The sequence below is a fragment of the Marmota marmota genome, unplaced genomic scaffold (assembly GCF_001458135.2).
Source record: "Marmota marmota marmota unplaced genomic scaffold, marMar, whole genome shotgun sequence".
In the NCBI taxonomy this organism is placed as follows: domain Eukaryota; kingdom Metazoa; phylum Chordata; class Mammalia; order Rodentia; family Sciuridae; genus Marmota; species Marmota marmota.
Genome location: NW_026000048.1, coordinates 5561934 through 5575768, shown reverse-complemented (window position 1 = coordinate 5575768; position 13835 = coordinate 5561934).

The following is a 13835-nucleotide window of genomic DNA, read 5'->3' as shown; positions in this document are numbered from 1 at the left end:
CCCCCCCCCAAAAAAAAAATCATAAGGGGCAGATTCCCACTAGGTATTGTCCATTTCAGATTTTCAGAAATAGCCTAGACAATTCTTTTCCATTTTCTCTGAAAACGAGTCCAGCTTTTGAGTTTGGAGATCATAAACTTGGCTTTCATACCCATAATGCACTGGAACGGCACTCCGTTGTCCTCTAGAGGGAGCAGATGTGGCCTTTCTCAGTCTAGTATCTGTCAAATCAGGATCCACCTTGAACCTATAGTCTTGGCACAGCCCACAGATGACTTCACCTCACTCCTCCCTGGGCTTCTCTCTGGTTTGATGATAATCTGGAAAAGGGCCCAAAGGCCTCCTTGGGCGAGCTCCTTCTTGCTTATCTGTCTACCGTCTCCAGGGATGCATACCTCTCTTTCCCCACTTCAGGTGCCCCAGCCCTGGGGATGGGCACCTGCCTCCCATCTCAGCCCTTTCCCTCTAGCTCCCGCTGTTTTGCTATAAGCTAATGACTCTCAACACTGGCTGACATTGAAAACACCCAGGAGCTTTTGAAAAATGCCATCTGTGGGCCGACCCATGCCTGACCTCCCAGTGGGCCTGGGCCCAGGTAAGGCAGTCTTTATTAAGTTTCCCAGGTGCTCCTGCAGACAAGGTTGGAAAACCAAGATTAAGAACTTCTGCTCTAACTTGTCCCTGGAAACTATGACAATACCTGGCACTCCCCACACCCACCCGCTCCTCAGCACCCCTGGGCAGGTTGGCACCCAGGAAGGGAAGAATCCAGGGGTGAGCATTCAGCTCACAGATCTCCACCAGTGGGAAGGCTGTGTGTTGGGATCCCTGTGGGATCAGGTGGTGCTATGTGGGTGGCCTGCCAGCCGATGCCCCCTTGTCACCTCTAAATGCTTTGTGTGGGGTGCTCACTAATCTCAAAGCTCTGACCTTACTGCCCAGTGAACTTTGACTGTGATGGACTTCAAACGTCTGCTCCTGATGGCCATGTTTTCCTGCATGTGGAGCCCTGTGGTCATGACTGCATGGCGTTAGGAGTTGGGTACACTCAGTCATTCCACAAGTGCTTTCTTGGGTGCCCTGCCTCACTGTAGGTCCAAGAGGACTTGGAGATACCACATCAGCCTCTGCCCTCTAAGGGAGATGAGACATGTATATATAAATGGCCACCTATGAAGACAGTGAGTGGCAGAAGCCTTGTTATGGAGTCCAGGGTTAGGAGAGTGCTCAATGAAGGGTGAAGACTTAGAGGACATGGAACTGGAGCCAGGCACTGAAGATGGGGAAACTTTTCAACAGGTAAAGGGACATTCTTGGTGAGGGAACTTGGTGAGGGCCTTTTGGGGGAGTCCACACTGCCACAGAGATGAGGGAGAGGCTGGAGCACTCTTACTAGTGACCTCCATGGTTGGGCAAAGGAGCTCAGAATTTTTAAATCCCAACAAAGTCATTTACTACCGTGTGACCTTGGGACATGTCAGTGACACTCACGTGCCTCAGTTAGCTCAACTGTAAAATGGGAGGTAAGAGTGACTTCTGTCTCAATGTTGTGAGAGGAAATGAGTGAGATACAGAGAGTGCTAGGGATGGTGTCAGCAGAGGAGCAGAAGTGTTTGATCTGTTTTGCTGCTATTAGTACAATTTTTTTTTCTCCAGAAAATTAAATAAGAAGGTCTTTAATCAGAGGAGATATGTGGTCAGGTCTGTGCTTTAGGAGGATGATTTTGGCAGCAGTGTGCCGGACAAAGTAGTGTAGGGAGATGGAGCGGGTATGGGAGGGGAAACTGACCATCAAGCCTGAGCAGATAAAGACCTCAGGCGGGGTTGGGGGGGGGGCGGAGCTGGAGGCTGTGCAGAACAGAGAGGGGCAGGTGGGGTCTGCCGGACCCTGCTGGTTAACTGAGAGCTGAGTGGGGGGTTCTAGGGACGGGGCCTGATTTGTAATGCCCTGAGAGGGAGCCTCAGGGAGTTTTGGAGGAGGCAGAAAGGCTGTCTTGAGGATACCCAGTCTCTGCCAGGTGAGCCTTGTCTCTGTGCTGGTCCATCCATTCCAGGTCAGGTCAGATGTTACTGCTGTTGGCTATTGTTGGTGCCCTGAGGGGTGGAGAGGGCCAATATTAGGACATCTGGCCTCTTGCCTTGTCAGATGGTGAAAGCACATCACAGTTCTCAGAATCCTGGAGCCACTGAGAGCCTCAGGGGCCTGCTGTCCAAGCGCTCAACCTTTGATAGGAACAGGGCAGAGTGTACCCCTGAGCCTCCCCAGGGGCCCTGTGGCCTGTCTCCAGAATTTGGAGAGAAGACAAGCCCAGGACTTCCCTGAAGTCCTGACTATGCGGGCCTAGAGTGGGAGTTGGGGCAGCACTGGTTAAAGGAGGAGGAGGTGTGGTCAGGAGGCCAACCCACCTCCCCTCTCCCTGCAAGCCCAGGGTGCTGCCCTCCCAGTGCATCCTGCCCAAGACAGGGTCTGAAGCCCAGCCCCACACCTTGCTCCCACTCCCAGCACCCTTAGCAGGGAAAGGGAGTTTCTGAGATTCTGCAGGCTTCTGCTGGGTGGGGAGTCAGGAGGGAGAGATAAGATATGATAAGGAGGCTCTCAAATATGCAGGCATAAAACAAGACCCATTCCTGAGCTGGGCCCTGCCAGGGAGTGGAGAGCTCATGGTCCTCCCTTCCTTCCCCTCCACCTTCCCCTCCTCCCTGTTTCTTTTCTTCCCTCAGCCACTATTTACCAGGAAGAGCACTGGGCCTGGAGATTCAGGAAAGTGCCCACCCTGAAAGAGCTCTGCTTGGGGGAGCTGAGTGACAGGGTCAGGGAAGAGTACAAGGGCTGGACTGTGGGAGCTGTGGCCACACCACAGAGGGTCAGAAGTTGCCGGCCATTTCAGTTGGGTCTTAGCATCCAATAGCTCTGGAGACCAATGGGATATTGGGTATTGCGGGCTCAGGGAAGAGTTTGGGGTACTCTGGAGATTTAGGGGCTATAAAGCACCCCATTTCTGGATAACTTCGCTGGAAATCAAACTCGTGCCATGGAGAAGAGCATCCAGCTAGTGCTGTTGTGGAGGGGCTGGGACGCCTGTAAGGCTACCCAATCCGCTTTCTTTAATGTCATTGAAGATCCATTCTGAAATTTCTATTTTTAAAAGTATCCAAAGCGTCTCTACAGGGTGTGCTTCTTTCCCTGGGTGATTATCAGGGCGGGCTCCACCACACCCTGCTGGGTTGGTCCCAGATGGGAGACGCCAAGATCTGAAGGGTAGGCAGCCAGGCAGGACAAGGACTGCAAGCTGTGGGTGCAGGAAGGGGAGGGGGCTAGGTGATCCCTGCTGCCCCAGGGACTTTGCTTTAGCTGTTCTTTCTGCCTGCCTCCTTGTCACTCGTATTTCAGCATAAATGGCAGTCCCTCAGGAGGTCGACCAAACCCTCCAATAAGAGCTGTCACCTTGCCACACTCTATCATAGGACCCAACCTAACTCCCTGCAGAGCATCTAACATTCTGATGTTTTTCTTGTTTCTTTCCATCTCCTTCACCTCCCTAGAACCTGAGCTTCATGACAGCTGGATGTTGTCTGTCCTAACAGCTCACTTATTATCCCAGCACCCAAAATTCCTTTTTGTACGGTGGATGGACAGCACGCAGATGCCTTTTGTTCCCATTTCTGGGCCTCTCACTTCTCAAGGAGCCTGTGCAACTGGGAATGATGGGAAGTCCTGCTGTGCAGCTGTGGGCCCAGAGGGGGTTCAGGGGCTGAGTGACAGGGGAGTCGGAGGAGTCGCTGCCTGGGAAAGAATTCCCTGCTCCAGTGGCCCCAAGGCTGAAATTTGGCTGAGTGGGAGCTGCTGAGTGCTGGTCTTTAACAGAGGATAGTGCTCCTGAACTGCAGAACTGCCAGGTGTGCACCCTCACCTGGGGACATCTGGGAAGGTGGAATGAAACAGGCGGAGGAGATTCGGACCATATCACTGGAGGTTGGGTTGGATGGATTTTGATATCACTTCCTCTTCTGAGATTCAGTGGTTCCGAATGCTGTTTCCAAAGATGAGTGCAAAGATCCTGGTTCTACTGGTTCTTAAGACCAAGCCAACTGCCCATTTGCAGTCAATATAGTATTTCCTGATATTTTTCTTCTATTTTGTGATTCATGGATGCTGTTGGGCTATAATGGCATTTCGTTCCTACAGAAACATATAAAAGTCTGCATAAATAGTTTTTGTTTACAAAACAATATGGATTCTATCGCATTTTTTTCTGAATGTGTATATAAGCTTGAAATGCATGAAATAGAACACTACACGTTGAAATATAAACAGTAGTCGTTTTTAGGATGTGAGATGATGAAGGATTTCCTTTGTTTGTGTGTGTTTTCTAATTTTTCTTTGATAAACATGTACTTCTATTGTTTAAAAAAAACCCCAAAACAAAACAAAAACCCCTAAATTATGAATAACTTAGGTGCATTTATTTACCTCCAGAGGTATGTGTCAGAGCTGGCTCTTTCTGCCTCATGAGACTAATTACATGGATCTTTCCCCAACTGTAATGACTGTCATATTAAACCAAATGAATCATTGACATCATGTTGGTAGCATGACATTGGTCATGACGGGAATATCTACACCACAGAAATCAACAGATGTCATAAATCAGGGCTTTTTTTCCTCTCCCCTCTAAGAAAACTGGTTGTTAAATATTTCCCAGTATACCACTATTTATATCCTGAACCAGGCAATACAAAATATTCAGGCAGTAGAAAAGAATGGGAAACAGTTTGCAAAAAAATCTGTAAATAACCCATAAAAACAAATTTTCAAGCTTTATATAACCCACAGAGCTTTATAATCTGTGTTTTTTTTCCCCTCCACATACATTAAGGTTGTATGTCACAGATAAAACACTGCAGGTTTTGTGTTAGGTAAACTATGTAATCTTTTCAGTTGGGCTGAAGTCGAATCAGCTTTGAGAATATGCAGATGCCTATAAAAGCCATTTAAAGCTGGAATTCTCCTACTCATTTTCAAATCTGCAAGGGAACTTTATGAAGATTGCCTATTTGTATAAGAGGGTTTTAATTGTTTTTCGGGATGAATCGGTTGTGCAGTTTTGACTTTGCTTTGACAGCACCCCCTGAGTTATTGCCCTCGGACAGGAGGGTATCAGAAGGGAGGAAAGCAAGAGGAAAGACCTGGATAAGGCTGGGATGTGAGGAGGGGGCAGCAGACAACCTCCACCCAGGAGCTCACTGCTTTCAGGCCCTGATGCAAACCAAGTGAATATTTCAAATTCAAAGACGTCCAACTGCAAACAATCCCAGTAACTGAGAAGAGAACACTGGATCTGGCACATTAGGTTACTGTATGAAATTTAGGATGAAAAGTTGGGGAGAAGTAATCAAGGCCATGGCATGTGTTCCTCAGCCAACCCCGAGCGTCAGCACGCCCATGTGACTGCTGGCTGTGTCATGTGGTCAGGTGACCTGCCATTCCCACAGACTCCTTGTCCAGGTGAGGTGGATAACGCCAGTCCCATCCCTATCCTTGTCATTCCTTGTTATTTATGACGGTAGCAGGGATACCAGGATGGATGTTCATGTTGAGTACTTTCAAAAACGACTTTGCTATTTTTATGTTTCTGCTGGTTAGACTGCTGTGGTTTGGATCTTAATGTCCCCCCAAATCTTATGGGTCGAAGGCTTGGTGTCCAGTGCAACAATGTTCAGAGGTGGGCCTTTGGAGTGATGGGGTCTTGAGGGCTCTGATCTCATGAATGGATTAATCCACTACGGATTCATAGCTTACTAGGCCAGTGGGAGGTAGTGGATCCTAAGGAGGTGGGACCTAGCAGGAGGAAGCAGGTCACTCACTGAGGTTGTGCCCCTGGAGGTTATGTTTTATCCCAGGCCCCTTTCTGTCTTTTTGCTCTTGGCTGTCATGAGGTAAGCAGCTTTCCTCTGCCATGTGCCTCCATCACAGCATTCTGAGTCACCATAGGCCCAGAAACAACTGAGCCAAGTGACTATAGACTGAAACCATGAGCCTAAATAAATCTTTCCTCCTTCAAGTTAATTTTCTCAGGTACTTTGTCACAGGGGCAGAGAGACAAACACAGACTTCCAGAGAAACAGCCATTGACCTTATTTTAGAAAGTAATTAAGTCCATTTAGTGTTGCTATAACGAAATACCTGACACTGGGTACTTTATAAGGAAAAATAGATTTATTTTGGCTCATAGATTTGGAGGATGAAATGTCCAAGCTCAGGTAGGCTAGTGGGAGGTAGTGGATTAATCCACTATGGTAAGGTGTTATGCTGTGTGATAACATGGCAAATGGGTCATGGGGGAAGCGTGTCCGCGGAGCTGTGCCTGTGGGAAAGATTAAACTCGTGGGGTGGACTTACTTTGTGACCAGCCACCACTCTTTTAGTAATTAAGCTAATCCAAGAGACCTAAGCCGCTCCCTTGAGATGCATATCAATCCCTTCTGAGAGTGGCTCCCTCATGAACCATTACCTTAAACTGGGTCCCACTGCTTGAAGGCCCCATCACCTCTCAATGCCATTACATTGGGGGAAAATCTTCCCCAGCACATGTGCTTTGAGACACAGACCATATCCAAACCACATCAAAAAGTATCACAGAGACTTCTCTCACCCAACCTGAGAAAAGGCTCAAACTTCTTTGCCTTTGAGTTGAATTGTTGAATTTACACACTCAGTAAATATTTTTGGTTGAACGGAAGATATAAGAATGAGCAAGACGTGCTGTCTCTGTCCGTGTGGAACTTACAGTCCATGGTACACTGGGTTGAATGGTGTCCCCAGAAGAGTCTTCCTAATACCCATGAGTGTGATTTTGTTTAGAACGAGGGTCTTCTGAGATGTAATCAAGCTAAGGATCTTGAGAGGAGATCACCCTGGGCCCTAAATCCAATGACTTGTTCTTGGAAGAAAAGACAGGAGAAGAGGGACAGACCCAGAGGCAGAGGGGAGAAGGCTATGTGAAGATGCAGGCAGGGACTGGACTAATGCGGCCACAGGCCTGCTGACCACCTAAGCTAAGGTGGGGAGGGATGGTGGATTCAGACCTCTGGCCTCCAGAACCCTGGAAACAAATGCCTGTTGCTTTAAGTCACTCTGTGTGAGGTCCTTTGTTACAGCCGTGGGGAAGCAGGGCAAGAGGGTAAAAATGAAACACTAATTACTTATAAATGAGAGTCTGGAAGGGGACACACAGGAGCCTGTGGGCATCGTCGTCACAGTGAGGTCCTCAGTGTCCTCTCCAGTTCTTGATGAATACAAATAAAGAAAACAAATCCTCACACATCATTGTGGCTGGTTTGGTAAAAGACTTTTGGGAAATAAAAGGGATCTTTGGTAGAGACATAGTTGGGAGCAGTTGGAGGAGAGCTTCTTAAGGATCCCTCCTGCTGCGAGGACAGAGATTTCCCAGGCCACAGAGGGGACTGGACGGTGAGGCTTGGCAAACAAGAGCCAGGGTTGTGTCTAACCGTGGGCTTCATCCCGAGCCTGGCTCCACTTACTGTTTTTAAGTAAGGTAAGTCTTGAGGTTGGGCCTCCTGGTTCCCATTCGGTCCCTGAGGTCAAGAAATGAACCAGAGCTCCAGGGGCTCCAGTCAGTCCCAGAGTCTTTCAGGGCCTGGACTCCTGAGGGGCCCACCCGAGGCACAGGAAGATGGGGCAGGACTCAGGGTAGTGTCCAGCTCTTTACCTGGACTCAGTTGTACTCTGGGGCTGTTGGAGAAGGCAAGGGCGGCAGGCACGGCTCTTTGGAGAGGGGAGACAGGACAGACTGGAGCCCAGCCCACCATCACAGAGAAAGTCCTGGGCCCACTGTGGCCACAGAGGGGTGGGATGAGCAGGGATCTTTAACACACCCAGACTCTCCTCTTCCTGTGGATTTTCTCTTCCCTTTCTCACTCTGGGTGCCCAGATCAGCTTCCTGAGTGGCCTTGGAGGGCTGAGCTGGGTGAGTTCATGAAGGCACCAGGCTAGATACACTGGGTGGAGCCTCATGCAGAGCAGTGAAGAGGGAAGGCAAAGGGAGCAGAGGCTCCATCCCAGGGGGGGTGGGGGGCGTGGCCTTGATCTTGACCTTGATCTTGGCACCACCTTTGAATAAACTCAAAGACAAACTATAACATGACAAACTATGAGAAGAAGGGTCAAGGTGTTTTTGTTTGAATTAAGAAAGCTCACCCGGGTTCCCTCTTGAGCAAACCCTCTTGAGTGGTTCCTTGCTTGGGAAAAGGAGACCTCTTCCTCTAAGGCTACGCGTCGAGGGTTGTAAGAGTCAAAACCACCTCGGGCCTGGTGAGCACAGTAAAAATGCCACAGGGGGAGGTGGTCGTGGTTGTATGTGTGTGTGTGTCTCCGCATGGGCTCCTTGTCCCTGTGAGTGTGTGTGGCGCTTGCCTCCAGGGGCTTCAGGACCTGGCCAGAGATGGTGGGCCTGTTTCTCGTGTGCAGTCCTGGGTGGAGGCTGACCAGCTTCACTGGGGCTGTGCGGCTTCCTTCTGTGGGTTTTCCATGAGGCAAAGGGGATTTCCTGTCAGGAACCACCATGGTATCTGTGGACCCAGGGGGAGGGGATTGTGAAACAGTCCTTTATCTCTCCTCGAACACAATGCTGGCCCCTTGTTCTTTGGGCTGACTATGGAAAAAAAAAAAAAAGTTCTTTTTAAGAATGCACTTTTAGACCAGAGAGTTGTTTTTGTATGTGTTATAATTATGGCAGGGAAGTGGATAGAGCAACTGGGAAAGAGAGGGGGAAGGAAACAAAGAAAAATAACTAAAATGATAGCCCTGAAAAAGACCACAGAGAGCTTCAAATCCATAGGTTTGCCCAAACTTGTATGACTTGTGGCATCAGAAATGATTTTAAGACAGGCAAAGAGAAGAGTGGAGAAGGTGGCCTTCCTCTGAGAGGCAGAAATATCCAGGCCGAGCTTAGGCACATGATTTTGTTTGTAATGGGTTCATTGTTTCCCTCTGTTCTCAGCAAGGGAAAGCAGCTTTACACTCAGAGCAATTTCACTCCCAGCAATGATATAAAGTGTCCGTTTAAAACACACCTAGGTGGGGAAGTTCAGATTAAAGAGATCAAGTAGATGATACATTTGGAATGAAACACTGTGATGTGGTATTCAGATGAGTGAACTTTTAAAGACACGGATGTAGGATGTAACACAAACCTCTCATATTACTGAGGAGTAGACCGAGGTCACAGAGGGATGGGTTTGACCAGCGTCTTTCAAGAGAGAAGAACATGGTAGAGACAGGTGGCGGGGAACTGGAGAGAGCCAAGATGGTGGAGCCTCCCATCTCCCAGGCCTGGTTGGTAGATGGCCCCATCCTGGACACTCCTGTGGGTGAGGACTCAGCCCGAGATGGGGCACCAGCAGGTGCCTCTGGTCCTTGCTCAGGGTTGGGGGAGAAATTATGACCCACACCAGAGGCGAGTCTGGCCCCAGCCACAGAAGGGACTTTCTGAAGGTACAGTTACAAATCTTGTGTTTCATTTCAACAAAGCTTTCCGAAAATTCCCTGAGATCTCACAACTTCTGTTTTTGCTTATCATAAAAAGTATTAGGGCCACTATTTTGTCCATGACCTATATAAATTTGTAGTCCACCCAAGGGGAGGCAGAGAAGCAGGGAGACTTGCAGGGGTTGGAGCTCTGTGGTCTGAAGGAAGGAAAGAGGGAGAGGTCCAGGAAAGGAAGACACTGGAGATCACCTTGAGCCCAGCAGGATCTTAGATAAATGTCTGGGAAATCTCAGCAGCAGACAGGTCATCTGGTAAACCTGCACAAGCCCTGGAGCCAGGAGCTTGGACTAAGTGCCTCTGGAAGTCTCTCTAGAATGAAGGTTCTTGAGTGGGTGCACAAGAGTGAGGGATTTTCCCAGGGGTCAGCCCTTCTCACTACACCTAATTCCCCTGGGGGCTTCCTTTGCATACAGGAGTATAGAGCTCAGGGCTGGTGAAGACCTCTCTGTGGGGAGCAAGAACCATAAATGGCACCAAAAACTGGATGGTTGAGGTCCTGCCCAGGCCTGGGGAAGCATGTCTGAGTGCAGAGGTCTGTTGGGGACAACCAGATCATTTGTGGATTACAGAGCCACTTAGGCTGTGAGGCTGGCTTCACCGTCTGAAACTCTGAGACTGGGATCTCAGTGAGGTACAAGGACTCTCAGGGGCACCCTGAAGGACCGGCATGGGAAGGAGCAATGACCATGCTGATGACTTGGGATCTTCAGCGGACATGAGATATGGCTGGGGTCAGCATTTCCCAAGCCCACTTCTAGATTAACGTCTCTGAGGACAGAGTATCTTCTGGCCAAGGGGATGGGGATAGGAACAGGGCTGAGCAGAGGGTGGGTGAGTCTGTTAGCCTGGGGGCCTGGATGAGGCCGAGGGTGGCTTCTTGGAGGCACCAGAGCGGTCAGTGTGCGGAAGGTTCTGGACTACAATACTCTCAGGTATAATCCCTTTTCAGGGTCTTAACTGAGCTTTAAGTTCCTGGAAAAATTCCCTTAGTGGTGGTTGGTTATACAATTCACCATTTCAATAGATTCCAAACATTTTAACGGTGCAACATTTTTTAAAACTCAAATCATGTGCAGAGTAGCTGGAAAGAAGTAGTTAGGGATTAGTGTAAACATATTCATAATGTCAGATTGATAACATGAATTTAGATGAAGCTGGCATCCCTGGCCTTTCCCAGGAAAATTGCTAAACAAAGTTAGGTAAGCTCAAGACCTTAGCTTCTCACCCTGTGGTGAGGCACGGATGAGCTACCCGTGGGAGGAGGTGTGCTTAATTGCAGCCATTCTCAGTGACCATGGGGCACTGTGACTTCTGTTTTGTGGCTATTATCTGAAGCCCTCTTTTGTTATCTCTGTCTACAGCATCTGGACATGTAAGCCCCATCTGTTCCCACCACAGTCCCGTGGCAAGGCCATGCAGGTGCTGAGGGTCACTGTCAATCTCTCGGGGATGTCTGCTAAACACCCTCCAAGCTTCTCAAAGTAGATTTTAAGATTACCTAGCCTGTGAGTTTAGGTCAGACCATTCCAACCCTGACCTTGAAATTCATTGAAAATATCTCTTTGTAAGAATTTTCTTGTGATGCAGTAATAAATGAAAACTTTATTATACTTATGAACACAAGTTAATGAATGGGAGCAAGGTGGTATTTTGGAGAATACATGGAATTAAAATTTGGAATACTGCAGGATAATCACAGGTTCCCACCAGTCACTGTGTCCCTGACTTGGCTCCAATGCTCCTTGACTGCAAGAAGAGGAGGGTGTCTTGTGGGGGAGATGTTGTGATGCAGGACCCTCTGTGGAATTGGGGGTTAGTTTCTTGGGTCCTTGTCACCATAGCCACCCACTCAGCTCCAGGCCTCCCAAGCCAAGGGAAGCATCAACCATTCCCTTAGCCTGAGATGATGCTATTGAGCCACTTCCAGGGAAGGTCACTTCTAAACTTCTAAAGTGAACACACAGCTAAGGCAGGAAGGAGTTTCTCCCTGGGCCCTGGTGATTGGGACCTCATGGGACCAGCGGAAAAATGTCAAGGATGCCTCTCTGAGAGAGATCCGACTGCGTACATGCTGAGCAAATCTTGTCTTGTTGCTATGGATGGAGAGTTAGGATGATCAGAAAACTTTAGGTGTGTGCCTGTAATCCCAGTGACCCAGAGGCTGAGGCAGGAGGATAGCAAGTTAGTGAGACCCTGTTTCAAAAAAAAAAAGTTTTGAAAAAATAAAAAGGACTGGGGATGTAGCTCAGTGGTAGGACATCCCTGGGTTCAACCCCTATTACTGCAAACAAGAACAAAAACACAAGCCCTTCAAGTGTGGGAGAGAGGTAGGGGGAAGAAGGAAGTAGACAGCAAGAGGAAGAAATAGAGGGAGAGGAGGAGGCAGGGAGGGGGGAAACCGAGGGAAGCTTCTCTATTCGTTTGCATGGGGTAGTGCAGCAAAGAGCCAGAGGAACTGGGTTCTGGCCTCGTCAACAAGTGGACTCCCCTCTGGGTCTGTGTCTCTCCTGTGAAATGAAGATAGATTGAGTAATTCTGGAACATTCCAGGTCAGGTTATTTGCTTGTGTCCACTGGGACATAGGATTCTTGGACAGAGGGCACAGGCCTCTGGCTTCAGACCACAGCAAGGCCTGGTGAATGTTTCTGTGGCCTGGTCCTCAGTTTTGGGCCCTGGGGAGACAAGGTCTTGAAGTCTTCCTGAAATTTACTTCTTGTTTGTTCTCTCTGTTTGTTCCAAGAGCTGGGGTACTGATGAGCCCTTGCTGACCTGGTTACAGAGCTACAGCATGGCCCAACCTTGAGGACTTAGATCTGTTATCTGTGGCTGCATAATTACGTAAAATCCTAGTGGTTTAAAACATCAGTAAACATGGGTCATCTCACAATCTCTGTGGGGAAACAGCCAAGTGGTTCTGTCTCAGCGTCCTCCCTGAGGTGCTGTCCGGAAGCCAGGCGGGGGGAGAGTGGCTGTATCATTTGAAGGCTCAACGGGAACCCCTCACATGGTGGGCAAGTGGGTGCTGGCCCTCTGCAGGAGGCCTGAGTTCCTGAACCCCTGGACCTCTTCACGGGCAGTTTGAGTGTCCTTGTGACATGATGGCTTCCTCCAGAGTATGGTAACACCTGTCATGATCTGGCCTTAGAAAGTACACGCAGTCACTTCCATCTTATTTTATTGGTCTTTTTCTAACATACCATCCTGAGACACTGTGGGAAGGGTGTGAGTCCCAGGAGGTGGGATCCTGGAGGCCATCTTGAAGGCTGGCTCCCATACAGCGCTCTCAGGTCCAAAAAGCTCTGAGTGTCTGGCTAACTTGTTCCTGGTATCATGAATAATTGTTGATGGAGAACTAAAATTGTGCAGAGCTTTCCTGGTTCATTTAGCAAACAAGTTTGAACACATTCTCTGTGTCAGGCAAAATGGTAGGTTTGGGGGACGCAAAGACCAATAAACTTGTAGACTAGTAGAGAAGGCGACACTCAACCTGGACAGTGTTAACTACCACAGGGGCAGCAGCAGGGCCTTGGGTGGAGTGAGTGAGGGCCAGTGGAGGGAGTGATGGGTTCTATGAGGGACTCAAGGAAGGTGAGACTCGGTAGGGGTCGCCAGGCAAGGGTGGAGGAGGGAGGGAGGGCTTTCCACACAGGGGCACAGTGAGCAAAGGCACAGAGCGATTGCTGTCCTGAGCACTGCCAGAGTTAGGATGCCATTTTTCCACGTGCCCTAATTTTAGGATCATCTAAAACCAACAGCACATTGCTCATCGCTGCTTTGTGTGTTCCTGCAACCAAGAAACTCATTGGGTAGCTCTGCTGATGTTCTGCTGTGGAGGACCTGGCTGTTAGGACAGCAGAGGACAGAAATAGTTTCCATTCATGGAAAAGATTGTCTCATGCTCCTTTGCTGGAGGCAAACATGGTTTCGGAGCTCCAGGGACCCGTTCCCACTTGCTATCTGGGGGGTTGTTCTTGAGTGTGTATTTACAGACTGATGTGCCATTTTATTTTGTCTTGGAAGAGTGCTTTACCTGCTGGGATCAGTGGAGGTCCCCCAAAGACACCTGGCCCTCCCAGGTCTACCATACCAGAGAATTGAAAGGCTGTATTTGATTTTCAGCCACATCTGCCACCTGTAAAATGCAAACACCCCTCTGATGCAATGAAGAATAACAGGCTGTCAACTTATTGAAACATGTAGTCTGTGAGCCTGCTCAAGGTTCACCCTGTGGTCTGCTTTGAGTTTGCCTTAGACTATCTATTCCTTG